The sequence below is a fragment of the Oncorhynchus kisutch genome, linkage group LG11 (assembly GCF_002021735.2).
Source record: "Oncorhynchus kisutch isolate 150728-3 linkage group LG11, Okis_V2, whole genome shotgun sequence".
NCBI classification, from domain to species: Eukaryota; Metazoa; Chordata; class Actinopteri; order Salmoniformes; family Salmonidae; genus Oncorhynchus; species Oncorhynchus kisutch.
The window spans coordinates 79581156-79591155 of NC_034184.2; the positions used below are offsets into that span (position 1 = coordinate 79581156).

Consider the following 10000-nt stretch of genomic DNA (forward strand, 5'->3'; position numbering starts at 1 on the left):
CAACCTCTACACCCCCATCTTCTACACCCCCATCCTCTACACCTCCATCCTCTACACCCCTCCTCTACACCCTCAACCTCTACACCCCCATCTTCTACACCTCCATCCTCTAAACCCATCCTCTACACCCCATTTCTACACCTCCATCCTCTACACCCCCATCTTCTACACCTCCATCCTCTACACCCCCATCTTCTACACCTCCATCCTCTACACCCCCATCCTCTACACCCCCATCCTCTACACCCCCATCCTCTACACCCCCATCTCTAACACCTCCATCTCTACACCCCCATCCTCTACACCCCATCTCTACACCTCCATCCTCTACACCCCCATCTTCTACACCTCCATCCTCTACACCCCATCTTCTACACTCCATCCTCTACACCCCCCATCTTCTACACCTCCATCTTACACCCCATCCTCTACACCCCCATCCTCTACACCCCCATCCTCTACACCCTCATCCTCTACACCCCATCTTCTACACCCCATCCTCTACACCCCCATCTTCTACACCCCATCTCTACACCCCAACCTCTACACCCTCATCTCTACACCCTCAACCTCTACACCCCCATCTACCCCCATCCTCTACACCCCATCCTCTACACCTCATCCTCTACACCCCATCTTCTACACCCCCCATCCTCTACCCCCATCTTCTACACCCCCATCCTCTCCACCCCATCTTCTACACCCTCATCCCTACACCCATCTTCTACACCCCCCATCCTCTACACACCTCATCCTTACACCCCATCTTCTACACCCCATCCTCTACACCCCATCTTCTACACTCCATCTCTACACCCTCAACCTCTACACCCCCCATCTTCTACACCTCCATCCTCTACACCCCATCTTCTACACCTCCATCCTCTACACCTCAACCTCTACACCCCCATCTTCTACACCACCATCCTCTACACCCCATCTCTCACACCCCCATCCTCTACACCCTCATCCTCTACACCCCCATCTTCTACACCCCCATCCTCTACACCCCCATCCTCTACACCTCCATCCTCTACACCCCCATCCTCTACACCCTCAACCTCTACAACCCCATCCTTACACCCCCATCCTCTACACCTCCATCCTCTACACCCCCATCTCTACACCCCCATCTTCTACACCTCCATCCTCTACACCCTCAACCTCTACACCCCCATCCTCTACACCTCCATCCTCTACACCTCCATCCTCTACACCCTCAACATCTACACCTCCATCCTCTACACCCCCATCCTCTACACCTCCATCCTCTACACCCCCATCCTCTACACCCTCAACCTCTACACCTCCATCCTCTACACCTCCATCCTCTACACCTCCATCCTGTACATCCTCAACCTCTACACCTCCATCCTCTACACCCCCATCCTCTACACCCCCATCCTCTAACCTCCATCCTCTACACCTTCCTCTACACCTCCATCCTCTACACCCCCATCCTATATACCTCCATCCTCTACACCTCCATCCTCTACACCTCCATCCTCTACACCTCCATCCTCTACACCCCATCCTCTACACCCCCATCCTCTACACCCCCATCCTCTACACCCCCATCCTCTACACCTCCATCCTCTACACCCCCATCCTCTACACCTCCATCCTCTACACCCCCATCCTCTACACCTCCATCCTCTACACCCCCATCCTCTACACCCCATCCTCTACACCACCATCCTCTACACCTCCATCCTCTACACCTCCATCCTCTACACCCCATCCTTACACTCCATCTCTCTACACTCCATCCTCTACACCCCCATCCTCTACACCCCCATCCTCTACACCCCCATCCTCTACACCCCCATCCTCTACACCTCCATCCTCTACACCTCCATCCTCTACACCCCCATCCTCTACACCCCATCCTCTACACCTCCATCCTCTACACCCCTCCTCTACACCTCCATCCTCTACACCTCCATCCTCTACACCTCCATCCTCTACACCCCATCCTCTACACTCCATCCTCTACACCCCCATCTCTACACCTCCATCCTCTACCCCCCATCCTCTACACCCCCATCCTCTACACCCCCATCCTCTACACCCCATCCTCTACACCTCCATCCTCTACACCCCCATCCTCTACACCTCCATCCTCTACACCTCCATCCTCTACACCCCATCCTCTACACCTCCATCCTCTACACCTCCATCCTCTACACCCCCATCCTCTACACCTCCATCCTCTACACCCCCATCCTCTACACCTCCATCCTCTACACCCCATCCTCTACACCCCCCTCCTCTACACCTCCATCCTCTACACCCCATCCTCTACACTCCATCCTCTACACCCTCAACCTCTACACCTCATCCTCTACACCTCCATCCTCTACACCTCCATCCTCTACACCTCCATCTCTACACCTCCATCCTCTACACCTCCATCCTCTACACCTCAACCTCTACACCCCATCCTCTACACCTCCATCCTCTACACCCCCATCCTCTACACCTCCATCCTCTACACCCCCATCCTCTACACCCCCATGCTCGACACCTCCATCCTCTACACCCCATCCTCTACACCCATCCTCTACACCTCCCATCCTCTACACCCCCCTCTACACCCCCATCCTCTACACCTCCATCTCTACCCCCATCCTCTACACCCCATCCTCTACACCTCCATCCTCTACACCCCATCTTCTACACCCATCCTCTACACCCCCATCCTCTACCCCTCCATCCTCTACACCTCCATCCTCTACACCCCATCCTCTACACCCCCATCCTCTACACCTCCATCCTCTACACCCCCATCCTCTACACCTCCATCCTCTACACCCCCATCCTCTACACCCCCATCCTCTACACCCCATCCTCTACACCTCCATCCTCTACACCCCATCCTCTACACCTCCACTCTACCCTCATCATCTACACCCCCATCCTCTACACTCCATCCTCTACACCTCATCCTCTACACCCCCATCCTCTACACCTCCATCCTCTACACCCCATCCTCTACACCTCCATCCTCTACACCACCATCCTCTACACCCCATCTCTACACCTCTATCCTCTACACCCTCATCCTCTACACCTCCATCCTCTACACCCTCAACCTCTACACCTCCATCCTCTACACCTCCATCCTCTACACCTCCATCCTCTACACCTCCATCCTCTACACCTCCATCCTCTACACCTCCATCCTCTACACCCTCAACCTCTACACCCCATCCTCTACACCCCATCCTCTACACCCCATCCTCTACACCTCCATCCTCTACACCCCCATCCTCTACACCCCATCCTCTACACCCCCATCCTCTACACCCCCATCCTCTACACCTCCATCCTCTACCCCTCCATCCTCTACACCCCATCCTCTACACCTCCATCTCTACACCTCCATCCTCTACACCCCCATCCTCTACACCTCCATCCTCTACACCTCCATCCTCTACACCTCCATCCTCTACACCTCCATCCTCTACACCTCCATCCTCTACACCCTCAACCTCTACACCCCCATCCTCTACACCTCCATCCTCTACACCCCCATCCTCTACACTCCATCTCTACACCCCATCCTCTACACCCCCATCCTCTACACCCCCATCCTCTACAACCTCCATCCTCTACCTCCATCCTCTACACCCCCATCCTCTACACCTCCATCCTCTACACCTCCATCCTCTACACCCCATCCTCTACACCTCCATCCTCTACACCTCCATCCTCTACACCCATCTTACACCCCCATCCTCTACACCTCATCCTCTACACCCCCATCCTCTACACCTCCATCCTCTACACCCCCATCCTCTACACCCCCATCTCTACCCCCATCCTCTACACCCCCATTCTCACCTCCATCCTCTACACCCCCATCCTCTACACCTCCATCCTCTACACCTCCATCCTCTACACCCCCATCCTCTACACCTCCATCCTCTACACCTCCATCCTCTACACCCCCATCCTCTACACCTCCATCCTCTACACCACCATCCTCTACACCTCCATCCTCTACACCCCCATCCTCTACACCCCCATCCTCTACACCTCCATCTCTACACTCATCCTCTACACCTCCATCCTCTACACCCTCAACCTCTACACCTCCATCCTCTACACCTCCATCCTCTACACCTCCATCCTCTACACCTCATCCTCTACACCTCCATCCTCTACACCCTCAACCTCTACACCCCCATCCTCTACACCTCCATCCTCTACACCCCCATCCTCTACACCTCCATCCTCTACACCCCCATCCTCTACACCCCCATGCTCGACACCCCCATCCTCTACACCCCCATCCTCTACACCTCCATCCTCTACACCTCCATCCTCTACACCTCCATCCTCTACACCTCCATCCTCTACACCTCCATCTCTACACCTCAACCTTACACCCCATCCTCTACACCTCCATCCTCTACACCCCCATCCTCTACACCTCCATCCTCTACACCCCCATCCTCTACACCCCCATGCTCGACACCTCCATCCTCTACACCCCCATCCTCTACACCCCCATCCTCCCACCTCCATCCTCTACCCCCCCCTCTCTCCACCATCCTCTACACCTCCTCCTCTACACCCCATCCTCTACACCCCCATCCTCTACCCCTCATCCTCTACACCCCATCTCTACACCTCCATCCTCTACATCCCATCCTCTCACCCCCATCTCTACCCCTCATCCTCTACACCCCCATCCTCTACACCCCCATCCTCTACACCTCCATCCTCTACACCCCCATCCTCTACACCCTCATCCTCTACACCCCCAACCTCTACACCCTCATCCTCTACACCCTCATCTTCTACACCTCCATCCTCTACACCCTCAACCTCTACACCCTCATCCTCTACACCCTCAACCTCTACCCCCTCATCCTCTACCCTCCTCCTCTACACCCTCATCTTCTACACCCCCATCCTCTACACCCCCCCTCTACACCCCCTCCTCCTACACCCCCATCCTCTACCCCCCCATCTTCTACCCCCTCTCCTACACCCCCATTTCCCCCCCCCCATCCTCCCCCCCATCCTCTACACCCCCATCCTCTACACCCCCCATCTTCTACACCCCCATCCTCTACACCCCCATCTTCTACACCCCCATCCTCTACACCCCCATCCTCTACACCCCCATCTCTACCCCCCCTCCTCTACACCCCCATCCTCTACCCCCCCATCTTCTACACCCTCATCCTCTACCCCCCCCTCTACCCCCCCCATCTCTCCACCCCCTCTTCTACCCCCCCATCTCTCCCCCCCCCATCCTCTACCCCCCATCCTCTACACCCCCATCTTCTACACCCCCATCTCTACACCCCATCCTCTACCCCCCATCCTCTACCCCATCCTCTACACCCTCATCTTCTACACCCCCATCCTCTACACCCCATCCTCTACACCCCCATCCTCTACACCCCCATCCTCTACACCTCCATCCTCTACACCCCATCTTCTACCACCCATCCTCTACACCTGAACCTCTTACCCCCATCCTCTACACCCCCATCCTCTACACCCCATCCTCTACCCCCCCATCCTCTACCCCCCATCCTCTACACCCCCATCCTCTACCCCCCATCTCTACACCTCCATCCTCTACACCCCCATCCTCTACACCCCCATCTTCTACACCCCCATCCTCTACACCCTGAACCTCTACACCCCCATCCTCTACACCCCCATCCTCTACACCTCCCTCCTCTACACCCCCATCCTCTCACCCCCATCCTCTCCACCTCCATCCTCTACCCCCCCCTCTCTACACCTCCATCCTCTACACCTCCATCCTCTACCCCCCCATCCTCTACCTCCATCCTCTACACCCCATCCTCTACACCCCCATCCTCTACACCTCCATCCTCTACACCCCCATCCTCTACACCCCCATCCTCTACACCTCCATCCTCTACACCCCCATCCTCTACACCCCCATCCTCTACACCCCATCCTCTACACCCCATCCTCTACACCCCATCCTCTACACCCCATCCTCTACACCCCCATCCTCTACACCCCCATCCTCTACACCCCCATCCTCTACACCCCATCCTCTACCACCCATCCTCCCTACACCCCCATCCTCTACACCCCCATCCTCTACACCCCCATCCTCTATACCCCCATCCTCTACCCCCCCCTCTACACCCCCCTCCTCTACACCCCCATCCTCTACACCTCCATCCTCTACACCCCCATCCTCTACACCTCCATCCTCTACACCCTCATCCTCTACACCCTCATCTTCTACACCTCCATCCTCTACACCCTCAACCTCTACACCCTCATCCTCTACACCCTCAACCTCTACACCCTCATCCTCTACACCCTCATCCTCTACACCCTCATCTTCTACACCCCCCTCTACACCCCCATCCTCTACACCCCCATCTTCTACACCTCATCCTCTACACCCCCCATCCTCTACACCCCCATTCCTCTAACACCCCCATCCTCTACACCCCATCCTCTACACCCTCAACCTCTACACCCTCATCCTCTACACCCTCATCTCTACACCGTTCATCTTCTACACCCCCATCCTCTACACCCCCATCCTCTACACCCCCATCCTCTACACCCCCATCTTCTACACCCTCATCCTCTACACCCCCATCCTCTACACCCCCATCCTCTACACCCCCATCCTCTACACCCCCATCCTCTACACCCCCATCCTCTACACCCCCATCCTCTACACCCCCATCCTCTACACCCCCATCCTCTACACCCCCATCCTCTACACCTCCATCCTCTACACCTCCATCCTCTACACCTCCATCCTATATATATATAACATGTATCACTCTGCTCAATAAAGTCTTTATTCTGGATTTATTTGAAATGAAAGTAAGAACGTAGCAGGAACCATCAGAACGTGTCGAGCGCCATGTGGAATCCTAAACTGGGTTGAAATTAGTGACTCATTCCCTCTGTATTCATATGAACTGTGGTCAGAAAGAGAACAGAGGAGAGGGGAGGGGAAACGGGTTTTTCTGAGGTACTTTATAATTCACAACACCTCTAACAGACAGCTTCTCAGAGATTATGTAATAGAATAAGGTGTGCCCCCCCAGCCAGCTCCGGCTGACAAAATAAAGATGTTTCATATGAGCTTTACTGCTTACATACATACTGTTTGGGTTTTCTGTCCAGCACACTTGTTGTGTGTGTGTTTCTGCCGGGAACAGACGTGTGTATAGGTGTGTGAATGTGTGTGTTTAATTCTATAAGTGCACATGTTTGTGTCTGTCTGCATTTTTTGTTTGTTTCTCCTGTGTGTCTGTCAGTGTGTGTGTGTCAGCGTGTCAGTGTGTGTGTCTGTCAGTGTGTGTGTGTCAGCGTATCAGTGTGTGTGTCTGTCAGTGTGTGTGTGTCAGCGTGTCAGTGTGTGTGTCTGTCAGTGTGTGTAAATGCCTACACTTGAGTGATGGACTCTTGTTCTCCATCCCAGACTTTGCTACTTATTGTTCTAGGTATTACAAGCAGAGGGTCTTGAGCGGGCCATGAGGGTGGTGACCTAAACCCTTGTCCCTAAAGGAGTCCGCATGCTTCCCAGCAGGAACGCTTCGGTAGAGTTTCTGCATATATTATGATTGAAGTTTTGTGAGGTTTTTGTTAGTTTTGAACTCCAGGGAGTTTTTCCTCGGCTGTTCGGACACACAACATTTTTTTTCTTGAGGCAAGCTGAAGTTAGGAGCCGAAGTCTACGACCCTTAGTCCGTGATTGGTCAACAGTAGGGATTCTTCAATGAAGTCTACGCCCCTTAGTCAGTGATTGGTCAACAGTCGGGATTCTTCAATGAAGTCTACGCCCCTTAGTCAGTGATTGGTCAACAGTAGGGATTCTTCAATGAAGATTTTGTTGTCATTCAACGAGAGATTAATTGTTTTCATGCACGTTTTTTTTATTGAGGAAAACTGCACCAAACATCTTAGTCAGATGTAAAATTGAGCAACTAAGATCTCTTTGACAAAAACCTCAAAATGAATGACAGGTTTCTTGAGTTATCTTTTGAGGAAGTGTACACTGGCTACGGCGTTTCATAGTGGACAAACAGTACTATTGCTGCTTTCTTCTCATTTTTCAAACAACGGTCTTTCAAGGGAGTATGCGAGCACACTCGTTCGGTTCGCCTAGTCGAGTTTGGCTAGGCGCCAGCCGAACTGAAGCATGCTGACACCTTAAGCCTCACTTCTATTTTATAATTGTGTCTGTCTGGAAGGTGTGTCTGTCTGGAGGGTGTGGCTGTCTGGAAGGTGTGTCTGTCTGGAGGGTGTGGCTGTCTGGAAGGTGTGTCTGTCTGGAGGGTGTGTATGTCTGGAAGGTGTGTCTGTCTGGAGGCTGTGGATGGCTGGAAGGTGTGTCTGTCTGGAGGGTGTGGCTGTCTGGAAGGTGTGTCTTTCTGGAGGGTGTGTCTGTCTGGAAGGTGTGTCTGTCTGGAAGGTGTGTCTGTCTGGAGGGTGTGTCTGTCTGGAGGGTGTGTCTGTCTGGAGGGTGTGTCTGTCTGGATGGTGTGTCTGTCTGGAGGGTGTGTCTGTCTGGAGGGTGTGTCTGTCTGGAGGGTGTGTCTGTCTGGAAGGTGTGTCTGTCTGGAGGGTGTGGATGTCTGGAAGGTGTGTCTGTCTGGAGGGTGTGGCTGTCTGGAAGGTGTGTCTTTCTGGAGGGTGTGTCTGTCTGGAAGGTGTGTCTGTCTGGAAGGTGTGTCTGTCTGGAGGGTCTGTCTGTCTGGAGGGTGTGTCTGTCTGGAGGGTGTGTCTGTCTGGAAGGTGTGTCTGTCTGGAGGGTCTGTCTGTCTGGAAGGTGTGTCTGTCTGGAAGGTGTGTCTGTCTGGAGGGTGTGTCTGTCTGGAGGGTGTGTCTGTCTGGAGGGTGTGTCTGTGTGTGTGTGTGTGTGTGTGTGTGTGTGTGTGTGTGTGTGTGTGTGTGTGTGTGTGTGTGTGTGTGTGTGTGTGTGTGTGTGTGTGTGTGTGTGTGTGTGTGTGTGTGTGTGTGTGTGTGAATATCTGTGTGTGGGCGGTGAGTAATAGTGATCTTTGTCTCTGGAACCTTCTAAAATTACTACAATCTGTCTGCTGTTTATATCACCAGGAGAGCCAGGCCGCTCCAAGAGACGTGTGAGTGCCCTACTACAACCAGCCCTACTACAACCAGCCCTACTACAACCAGCCCTACTACAGCCAGCCCTACTACAACCAGCCCTAATATAACCAGCCCTACTACAACCAGCCCTACTACAACCAGCCCTACTACAACCAGCCCTAATACAACGAGCCCTACTACAACCAGCCCTAATATAACCAGCCCTACTACAACCAGCCCTACTACAACCAGCCCTACTACAACCAGCCCTACTACAGCTAGCCCTGCTACAACCAGCCTTACTACAACCAGCCCTACTACAACCAGCACTACTACAACCAGCCCTAATACAACCAGCCCTACTACAACCAGCCCTAATATAACCAGCCCTACTACAACCAGCCCCAATACAACCAGCCCTACTAAACCAGCCCTACTACAGCTAGCCCTGCTACAACCAGTCCTACTACAACCAGCCCTACTACAACCAGCACTACTACAACAAGCCCTACTACAACCAGCCCTGCTACAGCCAGCCCTACTACAACCAGCCCTACTACAACCAGCCCTACTACAACCAGCCCTGCTACAACCAGCCCTACTACAATCAGCCCTACTACAGCTAGCCCTGCTACAACCAGCCCTAATACAACCAGCCCTACTACAGCCAGCCCTAATATAACCAGCCCTACTCCAACCAGCCCTAATACAACCAGCCCTACCACAACCAGCCCTACTACAGCTAGCCCTGCTACGACCAGCCCTACTACAACCAGCCCTACTACAGCTAGCCCTACTACAACCAGCCCTGCTACAGCCGGCCCTACTACAACCGGCCCTACTACAGCAAGCCCTACTACAGCTAGCCCTGCTACAACCAGCCCTACTACAGCCAGCCCTAATACAACCAGCCCTA

At 53.8% G+C, this 10000-nt stretch overlaps 1 protein-coding gene across 2 annotated transcripts in view; it reads right to left on the reverse strand.

Annotated features, from left to right (window-relative positions):
- LOC116376355 (semaphorin-5A) overlaps positions 1-10000 on the reverse strand; it is a 381827-nt gene that overhangs the window by 67529 nt on the left and 304298 nt on the right. The window lies entirely within an intron of this gene.